The sequence below is a fragment of the Marmota marmota genome, unplaced genomic scaffold, assembly GCF_001458135.2.
Source record: "Marmota marmota marmota unplaced genomic scaffold, marMar, whole genome shotgun sequence".
Taxonomy (NCBI): domain Eukaryota; kingdom Metazoa; phylum Chordata; class Mammalia; order Rodentia; family Sciuridae; genus Marmota; species Marmota marmota.
The window spans coordinates 6,288,405-6,306,460 of record NW_026000170.1 but is presented as its reverse complement, the minus strand read 5'-3'; the positions used below and the strand labels follow the sequence as shown (position 1 = coordinate 6,306,460).

Sequence of the window (18,056 nt, the reverse complement as noted above, 5' to 3'; positions counted from 1 at the left end):
GAGAAGGAAAGGGTTAGTCAACATAGTTGCTGTCCTGTGAGAATCAAGGTAAAATCTAGCAAATGGTACATTTAGACTTCTTACCAATTAAGCATCCATGTTTACATAGGGAAACTTCTGAATTATTAAATACATCACACATAAGCCCTGAAATGAACATTCAAGATACCAAAGGAAAATTATGAGCTTTTACACAAATAGGATCAGGTAGAGTTTTCTCATGGACAATAATATCGACTTCTCATGGTCATATTAAAAAATGCAAAGTGTGACCTAAAGATTTGGCCAGTCTGTTGTTATCAGGATGAAATCAACACAGAAAGTGAGAGTGAGGATTTAGAAACTCTTACAGGAAACCTGAAAAATTAATTTGGTTTGTTAAATCTAATTTTAAAAATTGAGGTTTATATTTTGTTGGTCTTTTTTAAAGTCACGATTCATTTGGATTTAAAATAAATTAAAAGTCATTATATTGTTTAATTTATTTTCTTAATTTTTTTTTTTTAGTTGTCAATGAACCTTTATTTATTTCTATGTGGTGCTGAGAACCGAACCCAGTGCCTCACACATACTAGGCAAGCGCTCTATGACTGAAATATGACCCCAGCTCTATATTGTTTAATTTAAAAGATAAAATACTAGTCATTAACATCTGGTTGGTGAGACACATCCACTGAGAGCTGTTCAGTTAATTCCATGTAGGAAAATAAATAACACAAGTAAATATTTAATTTGTAACATTTTAAAAAATTTCTATTTGTGAGAAAATAAATTCTAAACTTCATAAATATTTGTTGGACTGGGGTTGTGGCTCAGTGGTAGAGTGCTTGCCTAGCACGCATGAGGCACTGGGTTTGATCCCCAGAATCACGTAAAACAACTAAATAAACAAAAAATTGTTTACTGGTTGGTTATGTGATCAATTTATTCTGGAGGCTGCCAATGTAGGAAATTCTGTTGAGTAAGGCATGTGAAAATGTTACTAGTATTTCTAAAATCTTACAGAAGTAAAAGTCTTGTTAAAATAGTTCCAGATACCTTCCCTAAATGCTCCCCACATGTTTTACAATATTGTATATGGAGCCAAGCTTTCTCCAACATTAGCAAAAAGGATAGAATTATTCAACTTATGCATCTGTAAGGGATGCCTTATTTTATTTGAATAGGGTCTGCAACCTAGACTCTGATTTCCCAGCACATTGTCTGAAATAAAATTACTTTCAATAAACCCATTTTGCATAATAGTTAGATAATAGACATCCCTTCCTAGTGAGAGTCCAAGCTCCATTTTAGCTCTCTATAGATAAGATATTCACCACAGTATATTCCAGTTTTGTAGAAAACTGTTAAAATGCATTCTTCTATATCTACTTCTTCATAGTTTCCAACTACTGGTCCAAGTGCTCTGCAAGAAATAATCAGAGTAATTCTATTCCTTCTTACACAGAAAAAGTCCTCCAGAAACTTGAAGCAGCCATGAGTTCCTTCCTTTGTTTTCTCTTCGTCATGCTAAACATCATTTTCTTAACGAATTCTTCAGGGTTTTTCCACGTTGGAATTATTGACATTTTATGCCAGGTAATTTCTTTGTTGTGGGAGGCTGTCCTACGAATCCCAGGATGCTCAGCAGTGTCCTTGTTTTCTACTCTGTGGACTTGAATAGCAGATCTTCCCTCCCAACACCAGTAGCAACAACTAAACATGTCTCAGGACATAGCCAAATTTCCCCTGGAGTGTTAAAATCTGAACAAGAAACACTGTTCTAAGGTATTCTGTGAGTACAAGAAAATGAATCTTAATAATGGTCAGAAAAGAAAACCTGTTAACAAGTGAGAAAATATTTCCTAAATTAAAACTAATGTCTAGTTACCAAGGACAGACTAGATAGCGATCAATTTTTATTTACTATTACTAAAACCACTTAATCAAAATTTTTTTAAAGTATTGACTTTTCAAAGCTTGTTTTCCTCCTACACAGGATGCTACATAGATGGTATTCCTCATCATTACCATTACTTTCCTGAATTCTCCTGACTGAGAAGGATATATAATCTCCAACCTAGGCATTTCACAAGTGGAACCTGGTGCTCTCTGAGTGATAATCACCTCATCAAAACAAAGAACTTTTTGTGTTTGTAGGTGACACAAATGCACGCACCTCCTTCTGGTCTTTTGTTTCATTTTGTCTTGGTTTTGTTTCTTGCCTACTAGTAAAAGACCTCTCTACTCCCACACTCATGAATCTTGATAGTATGTCCAGGGCTACGGATAAATTTTCTTTCTTAACAGGCATCAGTCAAAAGTACACCCTCTAACGCTGAGCAGGTGAATAAAATAGAATTAGTTGAATTTCATTTTTTAGAGGGCACATTTTTTTCTTTTCATTCCATGGTACCGTACTATCATTGCTAAAGAGGCTCTGTTTTTGAGGCTAGAAATAAAGAGGAAGAAGCAAGCGTTGCAGTGCTGTCAATAAACCTGCCTGCAGGTCAGCCTGCCTTCTAGGCCTCTAACTGGGTTTTACTTCTTACAAATGTGAGCAATGTCAAGGACTGAGCCAAGGGAGAAAAATACATTTCATAATTCTTAAATCCCTCAATACACCTAAGTGATTTAGATGTAAAACAACTGCCCCAAAGAAATGGTCTTTTTACTTTTTGATGCCAAATTACTTCTTTGACCTTTTGTTTTCTCGGAATTGACTAGTTTCAAACCCTGACTCAAAAGCCCCATTTCCTATAACTGGTGCATGGCATCGTTATTATTCCACCTCTCTACCTAGAGTAGTAAGTAGAGGAAGAAAAGAAATTGTTCATCACACAAATCCCACGCCACATCTGGATCTTAAGGAGTGTGAGGAACGAGTTTATGACAAGAATTCTTCCAAGTGACATGAGCAGGAGAGAGTGTTCCTGAGTGCCAAGATGCTTCAGCCCCATCTCCCAGCCATCACAACACATTGTTTCTGCCTCCCAGGTGAACAAAATGTCTGTGGTCACGGCTTGAGCTAATTAAAGAACATAGGTGATAGGTGCCATTCTCATAAATGGTTATTTGGCTCAGTTCTCTCCAGGCAGGTAGTATAAGTAAATGAAGAAAAAAGTGACAACCCGTCTGGGCATGGTGTTTTTTGCCTGTAATCCCAGCTGTTTGGGAGGCTGAGCCAGGAGGATCACGAGAGGCTTAGCAATTCAGTGAGACCCTGTCTCTAAATAAAATACAAATTAGGGCTGGGGATGTGGCTCAGTGGTGGAGTGCCTCTGAGTTCAATCCCTGGTACTGACAGGGCCTCTCTGTACAGGGAGAAATGGGTGACCTTGAGAATTGTACCACAACTGGGAGAGGCTGCATTTCTGCCTTGATGTTATTACTCTGGTCCATGGGACCATGACCCTTGATCTCCATAGCTGATTTTTAATTTTTATTTTTTTAACATAAGCACAATATACATTACCTCTTTTAGAATCTTCTAAATGTTTCACTATTTGCAACAAGCCCGCCCCACCCCTTACAGTATATGGGACAGTGTCCTGTGCACTATACAAATTGCTCAACGGCCTAGTAGTTTGAGATTTCTCTGGGGAGGTTTGACTGTTAGTAAATTAGTTTATTATCTTATGCTTTAGGCAGCTTTGCAAACCCATGTGTGCTCAAAGTGATCCTGTCAGAGAAGCGGACGGAGAACCTGAAATGATTCCCACCTTCCCTTTACAAGCTTTCAGAGGTGTTTGGTGGCACAGCAGCATATTTTCAGGGTCCTGACACAAGTGGTCTTTACATGCTATCACTTTGCTTTGAATCTGTCACTAAGAGCTCCAGTCTTTTTCTTATGAAAAAATAAGTAAGTAGATAAGTGTGTGACTGTTACTTGTATTAATAAATTAAAAATGCCTGAATAAACTCTCTCCTCTTTCTGTCCAGCCTCTCCACTTTATTAAATCTGCAGCTGCCAGCACATATGTATTACATGGATCTATAGATATTACCCTTAAAACGAATGAAAAGTTTCAAAAAAAAATTCTAATAGCCTTTAAATTCTTTGTTGTTATTGTTACTAGAGATTGATCCTGGGTTTTTTTTGTTTGTTTGCTTGTTTTTAACCACTAATGTATATCCTCCTGCCCTTTTTGTTTTTATTTTGAGACAAGTCCTAGTTACTGAGGCTGGCCTTGAACCAGCAAACCTCCTGCTTCAGCCTCCGGAGACACTGGAATGACAGGCACGCACCACCTTGCTGGGCCAGCCTTAAATTCTTGTTAGCTCAAAATGCAATGATAGAATTTACACCTTTTGGTGAAGGAGTATGGTTGGTCATTCTTCTCATTGGTATATATATTTGTTATTAACACCAAAGAACTCGTGATTAAGATTGTTAATTTATTTGAGGAAACATTTATCATATTTGCGTGAATAAGGGTGTCAATATGCTATAGTGACTTCACACCAGAAAGAACTGTACAGCATCATCTCTAAAAATGGCATATAAGCAAACAAAAAGAAAAAAAAAATGAACATGTTGAGTGAAAAACATCTAACTCAGAGATACCTCATTTGCTAGGCTTTTGTATCTCTGAAATCTGAGCCTGTGAGGTAATTCTTTGCTCTTAGGAATGAATATCTTGCTAAGTCAGATACAAGGTTTGACCTTCTGATAAATGGCAAACTGTGTGCTCTTCAATTCTCCATCACCAGGGGAAAATGATACAAAAAAAATCTCAATATTCAATTTCCTTGTTTTTGTTGCTATATACAAAAAAATTCTATCGAGGTTTTACTTCTGTTTGGCAAATTTAATTTCCTGTCAACACTTGCAAATAGCTAGCTAACCAGTCTGTCTTCTATTGTTATTTACTCTGATAACAGGGAATTCATGGATGCATGGGAACTTTCAATAAAGAGCACCACAGAAAGCCCTTTGTGTAGTCATTTGTTCACTGCCTAGATAATGTGAGGATTTTGCAATTTTCCTGTTTAATAATGAACATTGGAAGGAAATGGTTCATTGGTGGTAGAAAAGGCAGGTATAATATAAGCTCAGTCAGAGTGAGTGGACCACCCCAAATTTTGCCTCTTGCATTCTAAGCAAGGAACTACTCAAATATGCTTTAACTGTTGATGTGGTTGTTGCTGAGATGGTGATAATGTGATGAGGATGGGATGGAATGTGGTATTGGAACTGAATCTTCAAATAAAGAAGTTTGCATGGGGTCTGAAACACCTATCCCCATCCTCTCCCTAAGTTCATCTTTTCCAGAGCTCTGGTTTCCTAAGAAGGTCTTAAGGCTTGGGGCAAAAGTCAAAACCACAAATTCCAACAAAGGATTCCTGGGGGTTCCTGAGTGTTTAAAGGCTCTCTCATTAAAAAAAAAAAAAAGATATCCTTTCTGATGTACCTTTTTTTATTTTTTACTTTTAATAAAGAAAAATAATTCTATGCCATTAAACAATAATAACTAATGTGGCAAATGGCAGCTGCCCTTGTCCTCAGCATCAGGAAGCAAGAGGGATTGTAGAGACAATGGAGAAATGGAGAACTGATCATAAGAACCAGTAACAACTTAAACTCACATCTCAGAGCAACCAGTCAGGGACCTTCAGGTTGAAAATATTAAAGGTCCTTTGGTTAGCACCTGACCTGTTATATAGAAATGTTTTTTTTAATAACTTAGGATTTGCAAGCGTGTGTGATCATGACCCCAGATGCTTTTCTGTTGTTGAAGATCAAAAATAAAGACTAAGGAGGTTAGTGAATATGTCAGATGACTGCTGAGCAACCTTGAGCAAGCCAAGTTTGACATTGGCTTTCAGAAATGGCCAGCAAACACATTTTTTAAAAAATATACCCAAACCTCTATAGTCCTGACATTATCTTTTTGATTTTTTTTCTAATTGATTTCATCTTCTGAATGTGGAGAAATGACACTTCCCTCCCCACACACACTCACCACAAAAATATAGTCGTCCATCCTTATAAAGTGATATCCTTTATAACCTAAATCTAGGAAGCCTTTCACTGGTGGTTGGGCTCTGGTTAACTGCAGTATTTATAACTTCTTCGAAATATACTAACATTCATCTCAACATGAATTAAGTGCTCATATTTTGTGAAATGTATTTCATTGGTCTTTTATCTTCATTTTAGAAAAAAAAAAAACATACAGGTAAGGATAAAGAAAAACCTAGGGTCATCCATAATCTAAGCACCCCAAAACAGTCAACAACTTAAGAATAGCTCTCCCATCTGGATTTGCTGTCTTAAAATATTAGCTTGTACCATGTGTTGTTTTGCAACTTTCCTAGCAATGTGCCAGTGGCTGGGGGCACCCTACCTGACCTCTAGATTTTGCTCCTCTGTTCTCTTCACTTAAGATGATCTGGTTTGCAGCTTTGTAGCTGAAGAGCCTGACGCCCGAGAAGTCTAGTGTCATTATTGGCAGTCCACCCTGAGTGCTTCCACTCTCAGCAGAACTGGCCACCTCTAGTATTCAGATAAGGACTTGGTGCTTTGTCTTTATTTGTTTCCAAACATAATAAGTACATAAATCCTATCTACTTAAACTATAAGCAGAAGTTGCACATACTGATTTATTGCTGACTGTGCCATGCCTTTAAATGGGTCCATCAGAGGAATAGGCATTCACTATGTATTTAGTACATTTTACTGAAATACTGGACAGGAAGACAGAATGGGGTATGTCAGACCTCATTCTTTCCTAGCCTAATTCTATGTTCATTACCAATAACTGGAGGCTTGTTCATCAAAAATGGATCAAAGATATCCTGACTATTCCAGCAGGAGAATGTGTCAGCCAATCCCCTTTCTACTTAGCCCACAATCCTTGTGTCATTCTGGCTTATTTTTGTCTAGCCCTGCCTACCATCCCTCCCCATCTGAGATTATTAAAAAAAAAAAGAAAGAAAGAAAGAAAAGAAACACAATTTGCCTTCTGTTAGGCATGCTAGCCCATGACACAGCTTGATTCCCTGCCAAGAGGTGTGGAAATCTACATGAAAATCGGGTACCCAATAGGCCCAAGCTTTATTTTACTGAGTCAGAATCTAAAGCAGAGAGCCTTTCTTTTTCTTTCATTATTTTTTTTTCCTAGGGGATTTAGTACCGAGTGTTCATAGAACACAGTAAAAGTTTCTTCCCTAACTCCTGCCTATGAATACAGAGAAACTCCTCTTCCCACTAGAATTGCTTCCAGAAGAATGTGCTGCGGAACTCAGAGAGAGTACAGCGATATCCCTCTCCATGATCCCCCTCCAAGTCATCTCCACTCTGACTGCAAGAGGTCCCCATTCTCCCATCAGACATGGCAAGAAATGTGCAGGCCATGAAGTGTGGTCATTTTGATGCTACTGCAGCTGCCACAATCATTGTGATCCCTTCCCCAGCCTCTCATGGTCACTATTTTTCTTTGCTTTGCTTCTCCTCAAATACCACCCTTATTTATGGGTATTTCAGCTTTCAAGTACAGGATATTTTGTAAACATATTTGTGCCTTTTTAAATAAACTTGGGAAAGAAAGGTATCCTTTAAAAATACTCTCACTCACTTTCTTTACCATTCATTTTAGGAGATCTAAGTAAGTGAATAACCAACATTTTAAAATGCTGTATAATTTAACAAGACAGCTACTGGCTATCGTGAGGCCAAACTGCATGATCGTATCCATGAGTTAAACTGGAGAGTGGGTCAACCTTTGCTTTGATACCAATATCCTGAGTGATAACTGCCCCCTTCTTGGTTCCCTCCCCATCCCACCCCCTCACTCTTAACAGTGGCTCTCTCCAGATATTCTAAAGGTAGGAACTCTGTCTCCTTCACTTCTGAATTCCCAGTTCCTAAAGTGAGCCTTGAAGTAGGCACCATGCTTAACAGTCACATGCTGAGTTAATGGATAAAAGGTGCAATAAGTGAATACAGCTCTCTCTTGCAAACAGAGGTAAAGTAAGTTTTAGCGTAATCTAACTTTTGGAAAGTAAGATATCTTGGTGTGGGCCCTGCATTTCTCATGGATAAATATCATCCCTTGCCTGAATTTTTACCAACCACTTCTCCTCAGTCATCTTCCTGCCTGTCTTCTTCCAGACATTCCAGCATCATGGGCTGCTCACAAGGTCCTTTATCACAACATCCCAGTTCATTTCTACCTCTCAGCCTCCCCACATGCTGTCTCCTGACTGGAATCCTCCTCCAAGCTCCAATCTGGTATGGCTGACTCCTTCTCTCCAGTCAGGGTTTTGCTTAAATGTCATTTGCTCAGACAGTTCTGTCCTGAATTGCTCATCTTAAATTACATTCAGAATCCCATATTCAAGGACTCTACACTCATAGATTCAGTCAACCACAGGTTGAAATGTTTGAAGAAAAGTTGATCTGAACTGTCCCTGTAGAGACATTTTTGTCCTTCTTGGTTCCTAAACATACAATATGACAGCTACTTGCAAAGTATTTACATTGTATTAGATGTTATAAATAATCTAGAGATAATTTAAAGTACATGAAAGGATGTATGCAGATTATATGCAAATAAGACACCGCTTTTATTATATAAGAGACCTGAGCATCCAACCCTTCAGAGTTTGGAACCAATTTCCAGGAGAAACTGAGGAGCAATGAGTTTCTCTGTTACTTTCTTCTCTGTCTCTGTTCCTAGTTTGTTTGTTTCATGATTTTGCTACATCTGGAAAGCAGTTATTATTTTGTCTTCTTACTTCTATTTCATGTATGTTTTCTCCACCACCAGGTTTCTTGAGGTAGGAAGCACATCAATCTCAGACAATATCTTCACAGATCCTATCACGGTGAATGTTTGCCTCATTGTGACATGCAGTGGCATGCTGGGCAGAAAGGGAGATGGGAGTAGAGGCACTGTTTCCCTAGGTTTCCTTAGGTCTACTCATAACATTTTTTTAATATTTATTTTTTAGTTACATGTGGACACAGCATCTTCATTTTATTTTATGTGGTACCGAGAATCGAACCCAGTGCCTCCCGCATGCCAGGCGAACGCTCCACCTCTGAGCCACAACCCCAGCCCATACTCATATAACATTTTTTTGTACCTGGAGCAAGTCTTCAAATTCAGAATTTTCATTTGAACCTCTGCAACTCCATGGAGTTCTGTGCTGCATTATGAAGGTAGAGGGCAGTTGGCCTGTGGCTCTCAAACCCTGGTCCTGCCCTTTTCTCTTCTCCAGACCTGCCTTTTCCATCAAGGAAGAAACTCAAAATTCTTCCCAACAGTTGTCCGTTCACTAGCCCTTTGCCTAAAGTTGTGCACATCTGTAGCTCAATTTGTCCTGGGGTGGGCAGCGGGGGAGGGAGGTTCAACTGGGAAAGAGATCCACGTGGTGCCTAGATTCGGGACATTTGGCAGGAAGTTCTGGGTAGGGAGTATGGGCTTTCATGAGTGTGATCCCCTGGCTCATTGACTTCTCTCCCTGTGGTAGGAGATGGCTGGAGGAGGGCCAGATAGTCTGCTCAAACACAGAACCCAGGGGAGGGGCTGTTCTTGCCCATGTGTAAGGGTGGTGTGTTACTATTACCTTTTTTTTTTTAAGCAGTACCTTTTTAAGGTATGTTTACATGGGCATTGCCAAAAATTAGATGAAAGGATATTTTGAAGCCAAAAATAAGGCCCTGAGATACATAGAAGAGTAAGCAAAAGAACGATGTCCAACCAACGCCATAGGCCCCCTGCCTATCTCCTGCCTCCTCACTCCCTCTACAGCCTAGACTTAGAGTCATAACCTACCAGCATGTCTATGCCCATGTTCCAAATCCAAAACACAGATACCCTGAACTCCTCTAGGAAATCCAGGTCCTGCTCTTTTGAGCCAATCTGAAAGGCATGTGAAGCCAAATCCATATTTGTTTGGGACTTGTCAGTCTTTCAGTGTTCATCCAGAAAACTACTAGTGTTGACATTCCAGGAGCTGCTCTTTCCAGATGATATTTTTCAAGTGGCGGATTAGTGTCAGATATTGCCAACCAAATGCACTGAACTCTCTGATATCTGTGCTGACTTTTTTTTTTTTTCCCAAGCTGGAGAAGTCTGTCTACCTTTCAAGCAACTGATAATCAGCAGCCTCTGACTTTGCACCCATCCCACTGGGAGATGCAAGTCTCTTTATCAAACAATTATCACTTATTTGGTGGTTCTGGCTATTTAGGCACATAATGAACTCTGGATGTTTCTCCTGTGATGTTTGTAAGATAAAATGTATGTCAGTGAAGTTTTAAGATGTTAGCAAATTGAGTAGGGGTGTGGTGGCACACGCCTATAATCCCAGCGGCTCCAGAGACTGAGGCAGGAGGATCATGAGTTCAAAGCCAGCCTCAGCAATCATGAGGCGCTAAGCAACTCAGTGAGACCCTGTCTCTAAATAAAAATACAAAAAAAGTGGGGGGGTGCTGGGGATGTGGCTCAGTGGTTAAGCACCCCTGAGTTCATTTCCTGGTACAAAAAAAAAAGTTAGCAAAATGATCAAGGACCCAGAATCTAAAGAAGAGAAAGGGGTAAAGACTCACTCTAGGGTAGGTTGAGAGGGAAAACCAAAACCCTGTACCACAATAGTAGTCCCTTCAGTCATCACGCTGCCACAGAGATGACAAAGCTGCCTGATCTCTCCTGCACCCTCAACACCTTCGTCCTGCCTCCAGACACCTGTTTGAGAATGCGAATCTCTGAGTCACTGAATGTCAGGGCTGGAAAATTTAGCTCTCATTTTGTTCAATCCCATATTTTTTGGGTGATAAAAAAAGGCTCACAAATAGGAAGGCAGAATTCATCATCATAATCATCGTTATTCCTCATCACAATTAAAGCTGGTCATTTTTAACTGATCACTTACTGTCAATCAGGTCCAGTGCTAAGCATTTGATATTCACCATCTCAATATGATGTTGAACTCTGGATCTACAGAGATAGGTTCTAGTCATAAAAAAGCTCATGACAAAGTACAATCCATCTTTGTATCTCGTGTTTAAGACTCAGTTACATGTGACAATCTTCATGTTTACAAATGTGAGTAGCACTGCATTTAACATGGGTTTTGTCCATGTTCATTTGTTTTCAAACAGGGCCCAAGTTTTCGTGCTGTATGAATACTAAATTCCACTGGGCTTTCTCTACCTTAGGTATAAGATTTTGCCTCAGATGACACTTGGCTTTTCTAAACACCAAACCCATCTTCAAAATATGAATCTAAATTGACAGAGATTATTCAACAGAACAGGCCACAGACTCCTCCACCAACTCCTCATAAGAAGCTCCAAGGACACTGGTGGCAACGGAACAGTGCTGAGGAGAAGAGTAAATTCCATGGGGAAGCCAATACTGGTTTTGATAAATATATTCTAACACATTGGTTTCTCCATTCACTGGAGCTGCTATAACAAAGTACTGCAGACTTTGAATTTGCAAACAATCTAAACATAAAGCAAACAATTCTAGAGATTGGGAAGTCCAAGATAAACTCCTAGAAGATCCAGTGCATGGTGAAGGTCACTCTCTGCTTCATAGAAGGTACCCTTTTGATGTAGCTTCACTTGGACAAAGGGGCAAAGGAGCTCTTTCATCAGAGCACTAATCCCATTCTGGAAGACTCTTCTCTCAAGACTTAATCTCCTCCAACTGGCCTGCCTCTAATTCCATTGCATTGGGAATTAGGTTTAAATATAAGAATTTGGGGGGATGCAAACATTCACAAAGTTCACTTTAAAAAAAGAAAAGAAAAAGAAAGAAAGAAAGAAAAGACCAGTCAGCATTGCTTTGTAGTTTTTAACTTACAGGTGTCCAAAAACTGATTTCTTAGAAACAATGGATCTGAGTGCCCTAGATTATTAACAGGAAGGTCACTTTTTTTCTGGTAATTGGGATTGAACCCAGGGGTGCCTTATCACTGAGCAACATTCTCAATCCTTTTTATTTGTTTTTTATTTTGAGACAGGGTCTCACTAAGTTACTGAGGCTGGCCTTGAACTTGTAATTCTCCTGCCTCAGCTTTTGGGCTTATAGGTGTGCACCACTGTGCCTGGAAAAGGAAGTCCTTTTTATTTATTTGCTTGTTTTTAGAACTTATATTTTGAACAAAGTATATACTCACAAAAGTTGCAAAAAATCGTACAGAGAAGCCTGTGCACCCTCATTCAGCTTCCTTTAGTAGTAGCTCATTTTTGAACACTAAGTACATTATTGAAACAAGCAGATCATCAGAGGTAAAATGTAATTGACTAGCCTAGAGGTGAATTAATTCTCACTAGTTTTTCCCTCCACTCTTTCCTTTTCCTCTTCACCACCCTCATTTATAAAAGAAAAAAAAAAGAATGTTGTATATAGTACATGGAGGTAGTTTTAGAGTGGTCTAAGTTTAAACTGCAACTCTGTCCCTTTCTTAACAGGGGACTTATAACCTCTTTGAGACTTTTAGTCTTTCCCTGTCAAATGCTTCTCTATGTTTGGGTATTTGAAAGGCATTAAGGAGGTAATGAGGGAGCGTGACATGTCTGCTCAAAGTTAAAGGCTCTTAGCTAAAATGACCCATCATATGATATCTAGTCTTTTCTATCCATTGGCTTAGAGGATATGATACACGTAGCAGGTGCAGCCCCTGAACATCGCTTCCTTTACATCCATAGCTGATGATTTATTGAGAGGAGAATAATACAATGTATCCATTATGCCAAATGCAGGCATTTCCTTCTTATCTAAAATATGCTCTTCCTTGGGGAACCCCAAATATATAATTTATTTTCATTGAGCTTTTTTTTTTTTGATGGAAATCCTGCTGGGACCTAAGCAAGATAGCATCAAACAGAAATGACATCCTGCTAAACTCACAGACAAATGCTATGGGAACTCACAGCACTTTTCATATATCAATCAAATGCGCCTTCTCCATCTGTACCTGAACATTGCAAGTCAAAACAAGAGTTAATTAAAAAAATGGGAAAAACAAATAAAAAAAGAAATGTTCACTTTGAAAATGGTTTCTTTTAAAAATAGTTTTAGCTGTAGATGGACACAATACCTTTATTTTATTTATTAATATGTGGTGCCAAGGATTGAACCCAGTGCCTCACACGTGTAGGCAAGCACTCTACCACTAAGCCACAATCCCAGCCCCTGAAAATGGTTTCTTTTGCAAAAAAAATAAAATAAAATAAAAAATAAATTTTTCACATATCATTTTTTTAAGCTAAGAGGCTCCCCTGGTATTTTAAAAATTATTTGTCATGTTAAAGAGATAGACTTTCCCAGTTTACACCTGAGAAGTCATCCATCATTTTCCAGAAACACATATGTTGTACACATTTAGTATCACATTAATGTAATTCATTCATAAAATAAAGGCAGAAATAAAGACTGGGGTGAGAGAATCTCTGTATTCTTCACACTGCTTGAGAGACAGGCATACTTTTGTTTGAGTACATCTCCCTTTTTCTCTGAGCATTTTATTTGGGGAGAAAGCTCTCTGTAAATCACCTCAATAAAGACTAAATAACTCCTTCCAGCAGGATTCAGATTTCCATTACTTTATACACTGGAATGCCAATGAGTTTTCCAAATCAATATTACAACAGAAATGTGGCAATTACAATATGAGGTGCAGAGGAAGAACAAATAAGAAGTCTCTTTCTTATTCTATTTTTGGAGTAAAGGGGCAAGTAAGAGATACAAAGGAAAATTCTCTCTCTCTCTCTCTCTCTCTCTCTCTCTCTCTCTCTCTCTTTCTCACACACACACACACACACACACACACACACAAGCAAAAAAGCTCTGGATAACTTGTAACCCCAAATGTAGAAAATTAAAACATATCAGTAAATAACCAACCACATGAAACACATTATTATTTTGTATTAGAAAGATGCTTGCTTTATTTTTAGATTAAAAAAAAAATCATATTGGAACAGAATATAAAATTCAGAAAAACATTAGTGAAGGTTTGGGCTTATTAAACAAATAAGTGAAGAGCTCATTCTAACTGCATCATAAAATGAAAATTAAATTATAAAAATTAAATTCTTTGGTTTAACATCTTTTCTATTCCCCTATTTTTTAAAAAAAAAAAAACAGAGAAGTTAGAAAGGAAGGGAGGGAGGCCTTGAGGGAAGGGAAAATGACTTCATTTTTGCTTTTCCTGCCCAGCACTGGCCTCCTTGACAGGCCTCTTTTACAGACTTCCAAATGCATCAACTAATCTGAAAGCTTTGGGGCAATGATTGGAGGAGGTCAAAGATCCTCTCTGTCAATCTTCTTCAAGTCCAAGGTACCCAGATACCTGCTCCTGGCAACATGTGCCAAATTTCTTCATTCTAGGGTAATTTATGCCTTTGTCATCTGGTCTCCTGTTGGTAATAGTTCTATGACTACTAAATGGCAAGAGGGAATTATGCTAATAAACACAGTGCAATTATTATTATAATTCATAATTCAGGGACTCATTTGAGGGTATATATGCTTTAAAATCATAGCCCTCCACCATAAAGTGCACATATCCTGCCCTGAGGCAGGGTCAAGGAACAGAGCACAAAGAGCAAGCTTTCTGGTCCAGGAAGATGGGAAACTATGTATAAGATTCCCAGATCATAAAAGGGAAAGGTGGGAGAGGAATGAAGAGGCAGAAGTGGCAGTGGGAGAGTGGGGCTCTTTTCCTGCCCCTGCCTTGTCCACCAGTGTATGAGCTGCAGATCCCTAAAAGTATGACTCAATGACTATTGTCCCCTGGAGACTGTGAAATAAACAATGAATTCTAGCCCTTCCACTTACAGCAAAGTGTCTCAGGGGAAATTGTTTACCCTTCAGGCACAGTGCCTAGAAAATATATAATGGATAAAAGTTTACTTTCTTTTTTATTTCTGATCTTCGTTCACTGACTATAAAATACAAATATGAAGATCTATTTCACAGAACTATTAACATGTTAGAAAAAGCTCCATCTCAAACTTAATAGAGTGGAATCAGAGCTCATTATTCTTGTTATCCCAAGTCCTGAGTATCTATCTACCTGTGGATTCTGAAAGCCACCTGAACATGTTAAGACCCTGAAAGTTCTAAGAACACCAGTCCCGATAACTCCATATAGGAGGAAGACAAAGAGAAATAAGTTTAAAGGGATGGCTTGCTACCTATACTTTATAACCCCCAATTTGAATAAAATAGGCTTTTAAATTGTTTGCAAAATCACCAGCACCTCAAGAAGTTCAAAGAACTACAATAATAAACAAAGGAAGTTAGACCTGGTGCTGTAGAGTATTAAGATGTTGCTTTATTTTCTGCCTCTCATACATCTATGTTATTGAATGAAGAAGGGAAGAAAACATGAACTTCAAAGGAGCATCATTAGGTATCATTAGAGTGATGATAAATTAAGCAGTAGACTCATAAGAGGATGCTTAGCCAGCAGCAGCATGAACAGGAAGTGAAGCAGGTCAGAGATGGTGGCATAGCCAAATGAGCATCGCCTCACTGTGTTACTTATAGAGGACCTGAGGAAAGATGAAAAAGGATCTGGAACAGGTGCCATAGCATTTGGAATAATTAGTGGCCAGTGGGAAGAAAAAAAAATAGAAGGACACATTCAGAACAGAGGTCAAACACTCCACCAGAAAATAAACTGTAAAGGATTAAAGGGAAATAGGGAATACATAGAAAGGTACAAGTGGGTCTCCATGGCAAAAAAGGGAACAACTGCTGGGGGTGGGGGTGGGTAGCTCACTAGTGGTTCATGTGCATGAAGCCCTGGGTTTCATCCCTAGCATGGGGAAAAAATAAGTAAATAATTTTTTAAAAGAAAAGAAGAGACACTATGGAGAATAAAATCCAAAACTCTATTCAACCAGCAAAACTGTTCTCAAAGATTAATAGTGACTTTTTAGACTAAAAATTGATGGACCTAGCAGCTCTTTATTTAGAAGAAAAAAAGACGACGACGAATGGAGAGAAAAATGAGAGAAATGAGACACAGAGACAAAAGCACCTAGATAAAAATCAGTATAAATTGAATTATTCACCAAAATTCAAAGAACAAATGAGGTTGCCCATAATAAACATGACTCAAGAAACAGAGGTTTAAAAAAGGAATTCAAAATGTATCGATATCTATCCAACCTCAAACTCAATCATTCTAGCCTTAAATGGAGCAGCATTTGCAACTTTCAAGTCTCCTAATATGAAGTATAATGCTTGAGGAAATAAATAAATAAATTTCCGGGGTTCAAATCTCAGTTTGGCCACATAACAGCATATACAGGCTCAGGAGAGTAATTTTGCTAGCCTAAGACTCATTTTTTTCTCAAAAACAAGAAAACAGGAAGTTGTAAAGTTCCCCACCTCTTAGGTTTGTTTGCTGGAATGCTTCCTTTGAAAGTGTCTAGCATGTAGCATGAGCTCAATTAACAGTGTTCTTTCCCCAGATATCAAAGTTTGTCCCAAGATACACTATGTGAGTTATTAAACCAAAATAAGTTAACTGACTTTTAAACAACTTTATTTTTTAAGTCACCAAACCTGTATTGTACAGTAAATGAATGTTCTTGCAAAGAAGATCCATGACCAGGTTCCCAACCCCACTCAACTGACCGCGCTCACAGCTGGAACTCCTCTTGTGGAACTGCTGTAGGAGCTTGGGCACATTCCTCTGATTATCCACAAAAGTGGAAAATAGCATTCTTCTGAGGGGAGCTTGACTTCTGGAAAAAGTCAGCATCATATGGATTCAAGTCTGGCAATGAGATAGAGCTTAAGTGTGACCATGAGGCAGTAAGACTGATTTTCTCCTGGTGACTCATAATCTAGTTCAGGAGACATTAAAAAAAAAAAAAAATTGGCTCCTTTCAAAATAAAAGCACTAGCACATGAAGATAACACTCTAAGGACATTTGTTCAACACTAAGTGTAGAGGCGAAAATAATTGTATTTGTGCTATTACAGGAAGGAAATAGTTAATGGCAAAGCACAATAAAGGCAAATTTTATTCGGGATTATTGCATTAGGGACAGGGACTATGGGGCAATGGGATTTTTGAGTGGACAGAGAGATTGAGCTCAACTCCAAATACAATATGAACAAGTGGGAATTTACAGCCAAGGAAGTTGCCAGTGGGTGAAACATTATAGAGGGAACTTTAGGAATAAGGAGCATGCTAAGGTAACGGGATTCTTCTGAGGACCAGCTAGGGTGATCAAACATCTCCTGGAGATGGTGGGTGAGGAATCTCATCAGATACAGATGATGATAAGATAGTGAGAGGGAATCTTACAAAACTGACTTATCAGGGTTCTTTGTTAAAACAATATTTTACAAGTGCAATATTTTACAATGTTTTATAGATGGGCCTCAGGAGAAGGTGCAGGAGCCTGACTAAAATTGGTTCAAGAAAGAACTCTGTCAATATCAACATGGAATGACTACAGCAATTCATACTATATAACTCTACTATTTGTAGCTAGCAAAAAGGATGAGCTAAAAAAAAAAGTCTTTCTCAAAGTGTGGAATTGTAACAGCAGCATAGATATTGCCTGGGAATTTGTTAGAAATGCAAATTCCTGCCCCACCCTCAGATCTACAGAATCAGAAACTCTGGGGGGTGAGATCCACTTATCTTGTGTTTTTTTTTTTTTTAATTTTTTATTGTTGATTGTTCAAAACATTACAAATTTCTTGACATATCATATTCCACACTTTGATTCAAGTGGGTTATGAACTCCCACCTTCACCCCATACACAGATTGCAGAATCACATCAGTTACACATCCATTGATTTACATATTGCCATACTAGTGTCTGTTGTGCTCCGCTGCCTTTCCCATCCTCATAACATTATCACCATCTCAGAAACAACCACATCAACAGTTAAAGCATATTTGAGTAGTTCCTTGCTTAGAATGCAAGAGGCAAAATTTGGGGTGGTCCACTCACTCTGACTGAGCTTATATTATACCTGCCTTTTCTACCACCAATGAACCATTTCCTTCCAATGTTCATTATTAAACAGGAAAATTGCAAAATCCTCACATTATCTAGGCAGTGAACAAATGACTA

The 18,056-nt window shown here is 38.5% G+C and overlaps 1 protein-coding gene across 4 annotated transcripts in view; it reads right to left on the bottom strand.

The window, feature by feature from the left end:
• Ctnna2 (catenin alpha 2) overlaps positions 1-18,056 on the bottom strand; it is a 992,415-nt gene that overhangs the window by 163,381 nt on the left and 810,978 nt on the right. The gene's annotated exons all lie outside the window — the stretch shown is intronic.